Genomic DNA, 16262 nt, shown 5'->3' with positions numbered 1-16262 from the left:
AATTCATATTAAAAATTTTAGAATCCTTATTTTTTCTTTTTTTTCATATAATTTTCGAAAAATCCAAAAAAATTAGAAAATCATAAAAATCAAAAATATTTTTCTGTTTCTTGTTTGAGTCTTGAGTCATATCATAAGTTTGGTGTCAATTGCATATGCATCTTGCATTTTTCGAAAATATCATGCATTCATAGTGTTCTTCATGATCTTCAAGTTGTTCTTGGTAAGTCTTCTTGTTTGATCTTGATGATTTTTTGTTTTGTGTCTTTTCATGTTTTTCATATGCATTCTTGAATTCTTAATGTCTAAGCATTAAAGAATTCTAAGTTTGGTGTCTTGCATGTTTTCTTTGCATTAAAAATTTTTCAAAAATGTGTTCTTGATGTTCATCATAATCTTCATAGTGTTCTTGGTGTTCATCTTGACATTCATAGCATTCTTGCATGCATCACATGTTTTGATCTAAAAATTTCATGCATTGCATCTTTTTAGTGTTTTCCTCTTGCATCATAAAAATTCAAAAATCAAAAAAATATCTTTCCCTTTTTCTCTCATCAAATTCAAAAATTTGAGTTGACTTTTTCAAAAATTTTTAAAATCAAGTTGTTTCTTATGAGTCAAATCAAATTTTCAATTTGAAAATCTTATCTTTTTCAAAATCTTTTTCAAAAATCAAATCTTTTTCAAAATTCTTAGTTATTTTCGAAAATCCCAAAAATCTTTTTCAAAAATCTTTTTCTTATTTTTATATCAAATTTTCGAAAATAACATAATCAATTAATGTTTTGATTCAAAAATTTCAAGTTTGTTACTTGCTTGTTAAGAAAGATTCAAACTTTAAGTTCTAGAATCATATCTTGTGATTTCTTATGAATCAAGTCATTAATTGAGATTTTAAAAATCAAATCTTTTTCAAAACTAATTTCAATCATATCTTTTCAAAAATATCTTCTTATCTTATCTTTTTCAAAAATATCTTTTCAAAATATCTTTTCTAACTTCCTAACTTCTTATCCTTTCAAAATTTGTTTCAACTAACTAACTAACTTTTTGTTTGTTTCTTATCTTTTTCAAAACCACCTAACTAACTCTCTCTCTCTCATTTTCGAAAATATCTTCCCCCTTTTTCAAAATTTCTTTTTAATTTATTAATTATTTTAATTTTTAAATTTGAATTTTCGAAAATTACTAACATTTTTTCAAAAACCATTTTCAAAAAAATCACTAACTCTTTTTCAAAAATTATTTTCGAAAATTCCCTCCTTCTCTCTCATCTTATTTTATTTATTCATTCATTAACTAACATCTCTTCCTCACATCATCACCAAATTCGAACCCCCTCTTCTATCTGTGTTCGAATTTCTTCTTCTTTTCTTCTACTAACAATAAGGAACCTCTTTACTGTGACATAGAGGATTCCTCTTCTTTTCTTGTTCTCTTCTCTTTCTTATGAGCAGGGACAGAGAAAAAGGCATTCTTGTTGAAGCTGATCCAGAACCTGAAAGGACTCTGAAAAGGAAACTGAGAGAAGCTAAATTACAACAATCCAGAGACAACTTGATTGAAAATTTCGAACAAGTAAAGGAAATGGCAGCCGAACCCAACAACAATGCAAGGAGAATGCTTGGTGACTTTACTGCACCTAATTCCAATTTACATGGAAGAAGCATCTCCATTCCTGCCATTGGAGCAAACAACTTTGAGCTGAAACCTCAGTTAGTTTCTCTGATGCAGCAGAACTGCGAGTTTCATGGACTTCCATCTGAAGATCCTTTTCAGTTCTTAACTGAATTCTTGCAGATATGTGATACTGTTAAGACTAATGGAGTAGATCTTGAAGTCTACAGGCTCATGCTTTTCCCTTTTGCTGTAAGAGACAGAGCTAGATTATGGTTGGATTCTCAACCCAAAGACAGCCTGAACTCTTGGGATAAGCTGGTCACGGCTTTCTTAGCCAAGTACTTTCCTCCTCAAAAGCTGAGCAAGCTTAGAGCAGATGTTCAAACCTTCAGACAGAAAGAAGGTGAATCCCTCTATGAAGCTTGGGAAAGATACAAACAGTTGACCAAAAAGTGTCCTTCTGACATGCTTTCAGAATGGACCATCCTGGATATATTCTATGATGGTTTATCTGAGTTATCAAAGATGTCATTGGATACCTCTGCAGGTGGATCCATTCACCTAAAGAAAACGCCTGCAGAAGCTCAAGAACTCATTGACATGGTTGCTAATAACCAGTTCATGTATACTTCTGAAAGGAATCCTGTGAGTAATGGGACGCCTATGAAGAAGGGAGTTCTTGAAGTTGATACTCTGAATGCCATATTGGCTCAGAATAAAATATTGACTCAGCAAGTCAATATGATTTCTCAGAGTCTGAATGGAGTGCAAGCTGCATCCAACAGTACTCAAGAGGCTTCTCATGAAGAAGAAGCTTATGATCCTGAGAACCCTGCAATAGCAGAGGTAAATTACTTAGGTGAACCTTATGGAAACACCTATAACTCATCATGGAGAAATCATCCAAATTTCTCATGGAAGGATCAAAAGCCTCAACAAGGCTTTAACAATGGTGGAAGAAACAGGTTTAGCAATAGCAAGCCTTTTTCATCATCCACTCAGCAACAGACAGAGAACTCTGAACAAAATGCTTCTAATTTAACAAATCTAGTCTCTGATCTATCCAAGGCCACTGTAAGTTTCATGAATGAAACAAGATCTTCCATTAGAAATTTGGAAGCACAAGTGGGCCAGCTGAGTAAAAGGATCACTGAAATCCCTCCTAGTACTCTCCCAAGCAATACAGAAGAGAACCCAAAAGGAGAGTGCAAGGCCATTGACATAAGCACCATGGCCGAACCTGTAAGGGAAGGAGAGGACGTGAATCCCAAGGAGGAAGACCTCCTGGGACGTCCAGTGGTCAATAAGGAGCTTCCCTCTGAGGAACCAAAGGACTCTGAGGCTCATCTAGAGACCATAGAGATTCCATTGAACCTTCTTATGCCCTTCATGAGCTCTGATGAGTATTCCTCTTCTGAAGAGAATGAGGATGTTACTGAAGAGCAAACTGCCAAGTTTCTTGGTGCAATCATGAAGCTGAATGCCAAATTATTTGGCATTGATACTTGGGAAGTTGAACCTCCCTTGTTCATCAATGAACTAAGGGATCTGGATCAACTGAAATTACCTCAGAAGAGACAGGATCCTGGAAAGTTCATAATACCCTGTACCATAGGCACCATGATCTTTAAGGCTCTGTGTGACCTTGGTTCAGGAATAAACCTCATGCCCCTCTCTGTAATAGAGAAACTGGGAATCTATGGGGTGCAAGCTGCTAAAATCTCACTAGAGATGGCAGACAGCTCAAGAAAACAGGCTTATGGACAAGTAGAAGATGTATTAGTAAAGGTTGAGGGCCTTTACATACCTACTGATTTCATAGTCCTGGATACTGGAAAGGAAGAGGATGAATCCATCATCCTAGGAAGACCTTTCCTGGCCACAGCAAGAGCTGTGATTGATGTTGACAGAGGTGAAATAGTCCTTTAATGGAATGAGAACTCCCTTGTGTTTAAAACTCAAGGATCTCCCTCTGCAACCATGGAGAGGAAGCAGAAAAAGCTTCTCTCAAAGCAGAGTCAACCAGAGCCCCCACAGTCAAACTCTAAGTTTGGTGTTGGGAGGCCACAACCAAACTCTAAGTTTGGTGTTGAACTCCCATATCCAAACTCTAAGTTTGGTGTTGGAGAGTCTCAACAAAGCTCTGCACATCTGTGAGGCTCCATGAGAGCCCACTGTCAAGCTATTGACATTAAAGCAGCGCTTGTTAGGAGGCAACCCAATGTTTATCTAACTTTTATTTTCATTGTTTTTCATGTTTTCTTAGATTCATGATCATGTGGAGTCACAAAATAAATATAAAAATTGAAAACGAAATCAAAAACAGCAGAAGAAAAATCACACCCTGGAGGAGCATCTGTCTGGCGTTCAGTGCCAGAACAGAGCATGATGCTGGCGCTGAACGCCCAAAATGGGCAGCTTCTGGGCGCTGAACGCCAGAACAGGCATGGTTCTGGCGTTCAACGCCAAAAATGGCACACAAATGGGCGTTGAACGCCCAAAATGGCCACCAACCTGGCGCTGAACGCCCAGAGTTGGGTACAAAGGCATTTTTACATGCCTAATGGGTGCAGGGATGTAATTCCTTGAACACCTCAGGATCTGTGGACCCCACAGGATCATCTCAGGATCTGTGGACCCCACAAGATCCCCACCTACCTCCACTCATTTCTTCTCACCACTCTCTTTCACATAACCCCATAAACACTCTTCCCCAAAAACCCTTCACCAATCACCTCAATCTCTCTTCCCCATCACCTCTTCACCACTCACATCCATCCACTCTTCCCCATAAACCTACCTCATAAACTCCACCTACCTTCAAAAATTCAAAACCAATTTCCCACCCAAACCCACCCATATGGCCAAACCTTAACCCCCCTTCCTTCCCTATATAAAGACCTCCATTCTTCATCAAATTCACACAACACACCCCTCTACACCCTTCTTGGCCGAAACCACATCTCCCTCTCCCTCTCCATATTTCTTCTTCTTCTTCTTCTTCTTCTTCTATTATTTTGTTTATTGCTCGAGGGCGAGCAATATTCTAAGTTTGGTGTGGTAAAAGCATAGCTTTTTTGTTTTTCCATTACCATTGATGGCATCTAAGACCGGAGAATCCTCTAGAAGAGGGAAAGGGAAGACAAAAGCTTCCACATCCGAGTTATGGGAGATGGAAAGGTTCATCTCCAAAGCCCATCAAGACCACTTCTATGATGTTGTGGCCAAGAAGAAGGTGATCCCTGAGGTCCCTTTCAAACTCAAAAGAAATGAGTATCCGGAGATCTGACATGAAATTCAAAGAAGAGGGTGGGAAGTTCTAACAAACCCCATCCAACAAGTCGGCATCCTAATGGTTCAAGAGTTCTATGCCAATGCATGGATCACCAAGAACGATGATCAAAGTAAGAACCCAGATCCAAAGAACTATGTTACAATGGTTCGGGGGAAATACTTGGATTTTAGTCCGGAAAATGTGAGGTTGGCGTTCAACTTGCCAAACATGGAAGAGAACGCACGCCCCTACACAAGGAGAGTCAACTTTGATCAAAGGTTGGACCAAGTCCTTATGGACATATGTGTAGAAGGAGCTCAATGGAAGGTTGACTCCAAAGGCAAGCCGGTTCAACTGAGAAGATTGGACCTCAAGCCTGTAGCTAGAGGATGGTTGGAGTTCATTCAATGCTCAATCATTTCCACTAGCAACCGGTCTGAAGTTACTATAGACCGGGCCATCATGATCCATAGCATCATGATTGGAGAAGAGGTGGAAGTTCATGAGATTATACCTCAAGAACTCTACAAGGTGGCTGACAAGTCCTCCACCATGGCAAGGTTAGCCTTTCCTCACCTCATTTGCCACCTATGCAATTCAGCTGGGATTGACATAAAGGGAGATATCCTCATTAAAGAGGACAAGCCCATCACTAAGAAAAAGATGGAGCAAGCAAGAGAGCCCAGTCATGGAGCTCAAGAGGCGCAAGAAGCTCATTTCCATGAGATCCCTGAGATGCCTCAAATGCACTTTCCTCCACAAAACTATTGGGAGCAAATCAACACCACCCTAGGAGAATTGAGTTCCAATATGGGACAACTAAGGGTGGAACATCAAGAGCACTCCATCATGCTTCATGAAATAAGAGAAGATCAAAAAGCAATGAGGGAGGAGCAATAAAGACAAGGAAGAGACATAGAAGAGCTCAAGGACATCATTGGTACCTCAAGAAGGAAACGCCACCATCACTAAGGTGGATTCATTCCTTGTTCTTGCTTTCTCTGTTTTTCGTTTTCTATGTTATGTGCTCATCTATGTTTGTGTCTTCATTACATGATCATTAGTAGTTAGTAACTTTGTCTTAAAGTTATGAATGTCCTATGAATCCATCACCTCTCTTAAATAAAAACTGTTTTAATTCAAAAGAACAAGAAGTACATGAGTTTCGAATTTATCCTTGAAATTAGCTTAATTATATTGATGTGGTGACAATGCTTCTTGTTTTCTGAATGTATGCTTGAACAGTGCATATGTCTTTTGAAGTTGTTGTTTAAGAATGTTAAATATGTTGGCTCTTGAAAGAATGATGACTAGGAGACATGTTATTTGATAATCTGAAAAATCATAAAAATGATTCTTGAAGCAAGAAAAAGCAGCAAAAAAACAAAGCTTGCAGAAAAAAAAAATAATAGGCGAAAAAAAAATTAGAAAGAAAAAGAAAAAAGCAAGCAGAAAAAGCCAAAAGCTCTTAAAACCAAGAGGCAAGAGCAAAAAGCCAATAACCCTTAAAACCAAAAGGCAAGGGCAAATAAAAAGGATCCCAAGGCTTTGAGCATCAGTGGATAGGAGGGCCTAAAGGAATAAAATCCTGGTCTAAGCGGCTAAACCAAGCTGTCCCTATCCATGTGCTTGTGGCGTGTAGGTGTCAAATGAAAACTTGAGACTGAGCGGTTAAAGTCAAGGTCCAAAGCAAAAAAAGAGTGTGCTTAAGAACCCTGGACACCTCTAATTGGGGACTTTAGCAAAGCTGAGTCACAATCTGAAAAGGTTCACCCAATTATGTGTCTGTGGCATTTATGTATCCGGTGGTAATACTGGAAAACAAAGTGCTTAGGGCCACGGCCAAGACTCATAAAGAAGCTGTGTTCAAGAATCATCATACTGAACTAGGAGAATCAATAACACTATTCGAAATCTGAAGTTCCTATAGATGCCAATCATTCTGAACCTCAATGGATAAAGTGAGATGCCAAAACTATTCAAGAGGCAAAAAGCTATAAGTCCCGCTCATATGATTGAAGCTCTGTTTCATTGATAGTTTGGAATTTATAGTATATTCTCTTCTTTTTATCCTATTTGATTTTCAGTTGCTTGGGGACAAGCAACAATTTAAGTTTGGTGTTGTGATGAGCGGATAATTTACACGCTTTTTGACATTGTTTTTAGTATATTTTTAGTAATATCTAGTTACTTTTAGGGATGTTTTCATTAGTTTTTATGTTAAATTCACATTTCTGGACTTTACTATGAGTTTGTGTATTTTTCTGTGATTTCAGGTATTTTCTGGCTGAAATTGAGGGACTTGAGCAGAAATCAGATTCAGAGGTTGAAGAAGGACTGCTGATGTTGTTGGATTCTGACCTCCCTGCACTCAAAGTGGATTTTCTGGAGCTACAGAACTTGAAATGGCGCGCTTCCAATTTTGTTGGAAATTAGACATCTAGGGCTTTCCAGCAATAATTAATAGTTCATACTTTGGCCAAGAATAGACGACGTAAACTAGCGTTCAACGCCAGCTTCCTACCCAAATATGGCGTCCAGCGCCAGAAAAGGAGCCAAAACCAGAGTTGAACGCCCAAAATGGCACTAAAACTGGCGTTCAACTCCAAGGAGGACCTCTACACGTGCCACACTTAAGCTCAGCCCAAACACACACCAAGTGGGCCCCGGAAGTGGATTTATACATCAATTACTTACTCATGTAAACCCTAGTGACTAGTTTATTATAAATAGGACCTTTTACTATTGTATTAGGCATCTTTGGATTACCTTATGATCCTTTGATCACGTTTTAGAGGGCTGGCCATCTCGGCCATGCCTGGACCTTCACTTATGTATTTTTAACGGTAGAGTTTCTACACTCCATAGATTAAGGTGTGGAGCTCTGCTGTCCCTCAAAGATTAATGCAAAGTACTACTGTTTTCTATTCAATTCTTATTTCGCTTCTAAGATATCCATTCGCACCCAAGAACGTGATGAAGGTGATGATTATGTGTGACGCTCATCATCCTTCTCCCTTATGAACGCGTGCCTGACAAACACTTCTGTTCTAAATGAAATAAGCTAGAATGAGTAACTCTTATATCTCCTAACCAGAATCTTCGTGGCGTAAGCTAGAATGATGGCGGCATTCAAGAGAATCCGGAAAGTCTAAACCTTGTCTGTGGTATTCCGAGTAGGATTCAATGATTGAATGACTGTGACGAGCTCCTAACTCGCGATTGCAGGGCGTTAGTGACAGACGCAAAAAGATAGTAAATCCTATTCCAGCATGATCGAGAACCGACAGATGAATAGCCGTGCCGTGACAGGGCATTGGATCATTTTCCCGAGAGATGACCGAAAGTAGCCATTGACAGTGGTGATGTATCACATAAAGCCAACCATGGAAAGGAGTAAGACTGATTGGATGAAGATAGCAGGAAAGCAGAGGTTCAGAGGAACGAAAAGCATCTCCATTCGCTTATCTGAAATTCCTACCAATGATTTACATAAGTATCTCTATCCCTATTTTATTATATAATATTCGAAAACACCATTATCACTTTATATCTGCCTGACTGAGATTTGCAAGGTGACCATAGCTTGCTTCATACCGACAATCTCCGTGGGATTCGACCCTTACTCATGTAAGGTATTACTTGGACGACCCAGTGCACTTGCTGGTTAGTTGTATCGAAGTTGTGAACCATGGTATTGGCACCATGTTCTTGGCACCATTGCCAGGGAAAGAAAGAGCCATGAATTCTACATCATTCAAGTGTAATCACGATTACGCGTACCAAGTTGCTCACGTTGCCAGGGATTGTTCGAGCCTGGACATCACAATTTCGTGCACCAACAGGCATGCATCATGTGCATTTGTTTGTTTTTTTGCTATGCATTATCTGAGATTGCCTAATTGAATATATATCCTGCTACCTGCTATCCTTGCTATTTGCACTATCTGCTTCTTACTTGTGAGTGAACTTGTTTGTCTGCTTGTCTCTGCATGATTTATGGATGGCGGAGGAAGGGTGGAAAAGGGTTGGTGGTTATGTTAGGTTTGAATTTGAGTAAGTTTAGGAATAGCTTAGATTACCTACCCCTAATTATGGCTTTTGCTTAGAAATTAAGTTTTGTAATTTTATGACGGGGTTCTAGGATTGCCTCTAGCATTCCCAGGACCTTATTTATTATACGTGTGGCACCTTTACCATGCTGAGAACCTCCGGTTCTCATCCCATACTATGTTGTTATTTTCAGATGCAGGTCGAGAGGCTCCTCGCTAGGCGTCTGGATTTCCTGAAGCGGAGTAGTGTGGGATATTTTGGGTTTTCTGTTTACTTATATATGTATATATGTACTTAACTTGCTCTCCAAGATACTTGATTATTTTGTTCCCCTTAGAGGTTATGAGGGCTAGGGTCCTTTCTCTGTATTTTGGGTATTTGCGATACTTAATATATATATATATATATATATATATATATATATATATATATATATATATATATATATATATTCTCTGGCCAGCCTTGGTTTCGCAGGCTGAGTCAAGAGCTAGTTTCACTGTATTCTTGGCACTCTTGTTACTCTTTCGTCTATTCTTATCTTGAACCTTTAGGTTTCTTAGCTCGCAAGTAATTCTTTTCCTCGAGCGATGCGCTTTTTATTTTGCGAAATTTGTTTACCCATTTTCCAAGGCTCCTAGTTTATTATATTCTTTCTACTATTATATGTATGTATTTTATTTTTAGAGGTCGTAGCGTCTCGCCACCTCTGTTTTACATCCTAGGTGTAAAACCCTATGTGGTAGGGTGTTACATTATGGTATCAGAGCAGTTCGTTCCTATTGAGCCTGAGGGACGGACTGACTATACTTCTAGGCATACTCCGGGTGTCTATACATGCTATATAGGGTATCTAACTGATATAAGTGGCATGAATGCTCATGAGCATGCATTTGGAATTGTGAAACACTAGACTCGCGATATTGAGACTGATCACCTTGATATCACTTATTTGGTGTGAACAGGAACCAAATGGCATCTCGTGGGCGTGGTCCTGGGCGTAATCGAGGTCGAGGACGGAGAGCTAATGAGGTGACCATACCGTTAGGTAGTTTGACTAATATCGTAACCGCAATGACGAGTGTTGTTGCTGCCATTGGTATTGTTGCTGCTGCGACCATCCGAGTGATGGATGGGATGGAACCACAAGCTGGAACTGGCAATGATGGTGATAATGAATATGAAGGTGAACATAATGTTCCGAATACATGGGAGCCAGTGGGTTATTCGGAGCAAGTTAACACGGGTCAGGCGACGGGAGAAAGCTCAAGGAGGACTGAGGCAGCAAGGAATAATCGTTGGGAATCCTTTACAAAGAAAAAGGGACATATTACACCTAGGAGCCAAAATTTCAAAAAGAATCGTTTTGTTGCTTCACATTCCCCGTGCCAGAACAATGACCGAAGGAACGACAACCGTTCGGATCTAAATTCAGAAGGGCAAACTAGTGCTCAACCGGATGACTTAAGGTGCTCAAGATGCAAGAAGTACCATCCAAACAGACCATGCAGGGCCGGATTAGGCGTATGTTACAAGTGCGGGAGACCAGGGCATATGTCTTGGAATTGTTCATACAGAGGAAGCCAGAATGCAACCGAATCCGATTTTTAGACCCGAGGTAATTATGAACCAGCAGTTGAATTTTTAACTTCCTTGCATACCATTGATATGTAATATTCGTTCGTGACGCATGACAAGTTTCAGTAATCATGAGGCCCAAGTCGATAATTATTCGAAAACTATTGGTTGTTGAGACGAAGTGATACTTAGCTAACCTAGAGGAGTGGTTAGGCTTTTGAAGGTTAAGGATTAAGTGAAGTAGTGGAAGCAGGTTGGACCGTATAGTGGAAGCAGGTTGGACCATATCTAAGTAATCAGGAGTGTTGAGGGCTACGCGGAGTTATTGTTCGGAATCTAGTGACGGTGAAACTTTGAGGAAGAGGAATAGAGCAAATTCAACCTTTAGCTATTAATTGTTAAGAGGAAAGTGAAGATGAAACCAAATCCCTATACGAGAAAGTTTCTAAGACAATTCTTGAAGGTGTGTCAGAACTTCCATTTCAGAGAGAAAGCGAGTTTGCGATAAGCTTAGTACCGGAAGCCGGATTAACTTCAATCGCACCACAAGCAAAGACATTATTATAATCGGTAGAATTTAAGTTTGAGTGAAAGGGAGTACTAGAAGAGGGAATCATCTAACCAACTATTTATTTGTGGGAAGCACTGGTTATGCCAGAGAATAAGGAAGAGAACGGCAGGAAGCCATATGCAGAAAGAGTGTGCTAACGAACCTTCGCGACTCGATCTAATCCTTCTTTTGAAACCTACATTGACATTCTATCCGGAGCTCTTCCTAAATGGCTTGACTATCTTTCTAACTTTACTCCTTATGTGCATGAATTTTGTTTCTTCCAGGATGAGTCTGAGCTTGTCTTGGTATAAACGCGCAATCCTTGAATCTTATATGCTCGCTATGACTAGAGTTGCCCTTATTCGCAAACCATGTTCTTCAGAATCAGCTGAGACTTCTTTAACTCTATACACCCTGTTCTTTCTACCAAAGGTCTTTAATTTGAACTCTTTTCTTGAGATGCACCTAGGTTCCTCTCCTTGTGCATTCCATCATTTCGGTATAATCCTGATTAACCGTATACAAGATTTTCTTTCTAACTTATTACGAACACCGTTTGTAATGCTCATTCATTTTTCGAGCTTAATGTTCTTTTGAAAATTAACTCGAGCCCATATTAGTATCACGTATAAATTATAGCTGCAACTGTTGAGATGTTGATTCCTTAAGAGCAAGACTTTTGGACACGGAAGATGAAGCATGTAAGCGTGCACCGTCAAAAAGAGTTTTGGAGCTTTACATTCTTGCCGACCACAAAGCCTATGATTAGTTTAACGCGCTAGAAATACATCGGTTACATGGATACCCAAATATAAAGAAAGCTTTCGAACTCCAAGAGAAGGATTAACCCCAAATCCAGTAATCAGGATACCCGAACTTAGTTAACAACTCAGAAGTAGTGCGATACATTACCAGAGGGTTTAGGATACGTGTAAATACAACATCATGAAATGGTAATCGACGCCCTGAGTAAGAAGTTTCTAGGGAATGCTTGGATATAAATTTCAGAGGAAGGAAGGCTAGGTAAATTGGCACTTTAAATTGGATATCAAGGGTATAGCTAAAGGAGTCAAACTAAATCTATTGCGGTCTTAAAATGTAGCAAGGACGAAATGCTCGGGGCGTAAGAAGACGGTAAAGATCTACCGAAGATGTCGAAGCCTGGTAAACAAAAGGGAACTAAGAAGAGATTTATATGCCTAATGCCGAAATAGAGATCGTAGAGTCAAGGACTTAAGGAGTGCAATAACGGTGATAAGGAGCTACTAAGGGTGCTGAAGCCGGTTGAATCAAGAAGATGCCAAGAGAGGTTATGTGTCAAAATCGGAAGTCGAAATGAGAAACTGTTGTCCGAAGCTTACAAGAGAGGATTTTTGAAGTTACCTTGAGATTTATAAAACATATCACGAATCCAAAAGATACTTTGAGCAGCCAGAGTGAAGAACGAAGTGACAATCTATGTGATTACATGTTCAACGCATGGGAAAGAAAAGAGAGACCACTAGAAGCCGTGCGAAATGCTACAACCATCGAAGGTTCTACATTAAAGGTAAAAGAGAATAGCCATCAATTTTGTAGTAGATTGCCGAGGTCTAGGACAAAAGGTGATACTGTTAGGGAATCGTGAACCAAGTGACCAGACCCATTTTCCCTATCGAAGCAAACTACTTATTAGGGATATTAATAAGACTATACATCAGGAAGAAGGTGAGACTTCACAGTATGCTAAACACCTCTGAATTAATCAAAAACCGAAACGTCGAACGTCTTAGTTCCTGAATGTGATAGCCGAGACAACAGAGAAAAAGTTACACAAATTTGAGTTAGGATTCTCAATATGAAAGCCGACAAAAGAGATAGGCAGATCTAAGAAGAAGACTTCTCAAGTTGGAAGGAAGAAGATACCTATTTCTGAAGATTACTTCAACGAACTAGAATTAGATGAGCAATCAAGAACTATGAAGTTAAACCCCGCTAAGTTAGATCATTTCAATTTTTGGAGAATATTGATAGTTAGTGGCGTACCAAATAATTTTCTACTGTACCTTTTGAACCTATTCAACGTACTCCATATCTCGTAACTTCTGAAACACGCTTCTAAAACAAATTCATCTCTTACAACCTAAGCCAGTTTAAATGAAAGGAGATGGACGTTTCAAGTAACGGGGTCAGCTTCAAGAAACTCTGACTATACCGAAGGACTACCTACACCTCTTTTCAGATAACTGAATCTGAATTTTGAGCGCAAAATTCCTAATTAGGTAGGTAGGATGTAAACCCCGCTAAAATCCGTAAATAATTAGACAATAAATTGAATTTTAATTAGGAAAATTAAAAATGCAAAAATAATATCAAAATAGGATAGAGCTCTTTAAAACGAGAATTTTGACACTAATTTCAAAGAATTTGGCCCAAAATTGCGCCGAACGGGCCAAACCAGTCGAACCAGACCCGAACTAGGCCCGTGGGCCCAACCAACTTATTATATATAATGAACTGAAGCTTATTTTATTTCCTTCCAGCATGTAAAACACGCTGAGGATGCAAAGGAGGGGGAAGAACATGTGGTAAGCTTCCAAACCCTCACTCAATTTCATCTCTCAATAACTTTTGATCCGGAGTTCCGATTGACGAACCGTTTGTGACTACGCGTTCACCGCAACGAGCTCTACAAAACCCAAGGAACAATTTGGTAGGTAAATCACTATTTCCTTCTCAGCCAGCTTCCCCCAATTTTGAAAATTCATGAACAATTATGTTGAAAATTGTTCAATTTTGGTGTTTTAGGCTCGATTTAGCTTGTGGAGCTTACTAGATTTGAGTTGCTACGTGTGTGGGAGTGGTAAGGTATATATATGTGTGTATTAGGTACAAATTAAGCCCATATATATGCATTGGAAGTGAAAAGTGAGTGTTTGAAGGCTTATGGGTGATTGAAGCTTGGTTTGTGGCTGGTTTCTTTGAGCGTTGGGGGCTGTGTTCTTGCTTGTGAGGCTGCCTTAGATTGAATAAAGTGATCGGCCAAGGTATGGTTTAGGTTTCGCGTGTTTAATATGTAAGGTTGTGTGAAAACTAAGGCTAGTGCCTTATAGGATAAGTTGAAGTAGTTATATGCATTAAATGGTTAGCTTTATGATGATATTGGGTATATTAATGCTTGAGTTTGTGATGAAAAATTATGAGTATGAGATGTTGACATTGTTAGATATATATGTGCTTTTGGAATTGTTAAAGAAAGGTGGATGATGACACTGATATATGTTAATGGAATTTGGTGATTATGGCTTGTTGAGTTAGTTAAAGGTGATTTATGAGTGTTATTAATGGATGAAGGAAATAGGTTAATGAATTCTTGAAATGGAAGCTTATGGTTGGAAAGGGTGGATTTATGACTATTGCATGAGTTTTCTGTATTGGTGTGAATATGAATGTATTGGTGAATAGTATTAATGGAATAAGGCTTAATATATGGAAAATATGCAAATTTTGTGAGTGATGATAAGTAAGTTTGGCAAAAGTGGGGTTGGTATGTTTTTGGTAAAATGTGGATTTTAATGAACTTTGGAAGTCCATAACTTGCTCCTCAAATATTGGATGGAAATGTGATCTATTTTAAATGAAAGATGGTTTTACAAGCATTTAAACGATATCAATTTTGTGAAAAACGGAATTTTGTAGAGCAAGTTATGGACGTTAGAAAATTGGTGTATGAAACTGGATTAATGCAGGTTAAAAACTGGTTATGTAGCTTTCTGGGCATTCTGCATTTTGGGAAAACGTCCATCCACGCATACGCGTGGCGTGGCATTTTAGCGACGTATGCCCGAGAAGCCATGCGCGCGCGTGAAAAGCTAATACGCACGATCACGCGTACGCATGACTTGCTGTATGCTCCACGCGTACGCGTGGCATACGCGTACGTATGACTACTGCCTGCTGCAAAACTGGATTTTGGCTGTTTCATACCAAATTTCCACTTTTAAACCTTCATTTTCTCCCTTTTAGACTTAAGGTCTGGTACTAAGACCAATAGCTAGTTGAAGCTAGGAAAATAAGATAACTTGGGGGTGAAGTAAGTGGTAAAATAAGGAGTTTTATAAAGAAGATGAGAATGTTAAAGGAAGTTTAATGCCATGGCTTGATAAATGATGATATATTGATTATAAATATGAAATGGCTTATGAATGATATCTGAGATATGAGTTTCCCTGGGTAACAGAACTGTGGCTCGCCACCACGTGTTCCAGGTTGGATCTCGATACTCTGTTGACCCTACGTCGTAAGGGTGACCAGTCACGTATAAATTCTCGGGTATGGATAGCCCCAGTGAGTGATTTGAATGATATATGAATGTGAAATCTATGCATAGACTCATGGGGATGCGTGATGGGGGACAGTCTAAGGTTTTTGGACTTGTCGGGTTTGTTGGATAACCGACAGATGAGCCTCATCAGCCATAGGACAGGCATGCATCATGTGCATTTGTTTGTTTTGATTACTATGCATTATCTGAGATTGCCTAATTGAATATATATCCTGCTACCTGCTATCCTTGCTATTTGCACTATCTGCTTCTTACTTGTGAGTGAAATTGTTTGTTTGCTTGTCTCTGCATGATTTATGGATGGCGGAGGAACGGAGGAAGGGTGAAAAAGGTTTGTTAGTTATATTTGGTTTGAATTTGAGTAAGTTTAGGAATAGCTTAGATTACCTACCCCTAATTATGGCTTTTTCTTAGATTGCCTCTGGCATTCCCAGGACCTTATTTATTATACGCGTGGCACCTTAACCATGCTGAGAACCTCCGGTTCTGATCCCAAACTGTGTTGTTGTTTTCAGATGCAGGTTGAGAGGCTCCTCGCTAGGCGTCTGGATTTCCTGAAGCAGAGTAGTCTGGGATATTTTGGGTTTTCTGTTTACTTATATATGTATATATGTACTTAGCTTGCTCTCCAAGATACTTGATTATTTTGTTCCCCTTAGAGGTTATAGGAGGGCTAAGGTCCTTTCTCTGTATTTTATATATATATATATATGTAAATATTCTCCGGCCAACCTTGGCTTCGCAGGCTGAGTCAAGATCTAGTTTCATTGTATTCTTGGCACTCTTGTTACTCTTTCGTCTATTTTTATCTTGAACCTTTAGGTTTCTTAGCTCGCAAGTAATTCTTTTCCTCGAGCGAT

At 39.2% G+C, this 16262-nt stretch overlaps 1 non-coding gene and 1 pseudogene across 1 annotated transcript; one reads left to right on the top strand and one right to left on the bottom strand.

Moving 5' to 3' along the window:
• The window catches only part of LOC112778125 (alpha-galactosidase 2-like), a 65096-nt pseudogene that overhangs the window by 48526 nt on the left and 308 nt on the right, over positions 1-16262 (top strand).
• LOC112781112 (small nucleolar RNA R71) lies at positions 1984-2091 on the bottom strand. Its single transcript, XR_003191907.1, has one exon. It is a non-coding gene; the product is annotated as a small nucleolar RNA R71 (small nucleolar RNA).

The sequence above is a fragment of the Arachis hypogaea genome, chromosome 19 (assembly GCF_003086295.3).
Source record: "Arachis hypogaea cultivar Tifrunner chromosome 19, arahy.Tifrunner.gnm2.J5K5, whole genome shotgun sequence".
Classification (NCBI taxonomy): Eukaryota; Viridiplantae; Streptophyta; class Magnoliopsida; order Fabales; family Fabaceae; genus Arachis; species Arachis hypogaea.
This window is presented reverse-complemented; position numbering and strand designations above follow the sequence as displayed.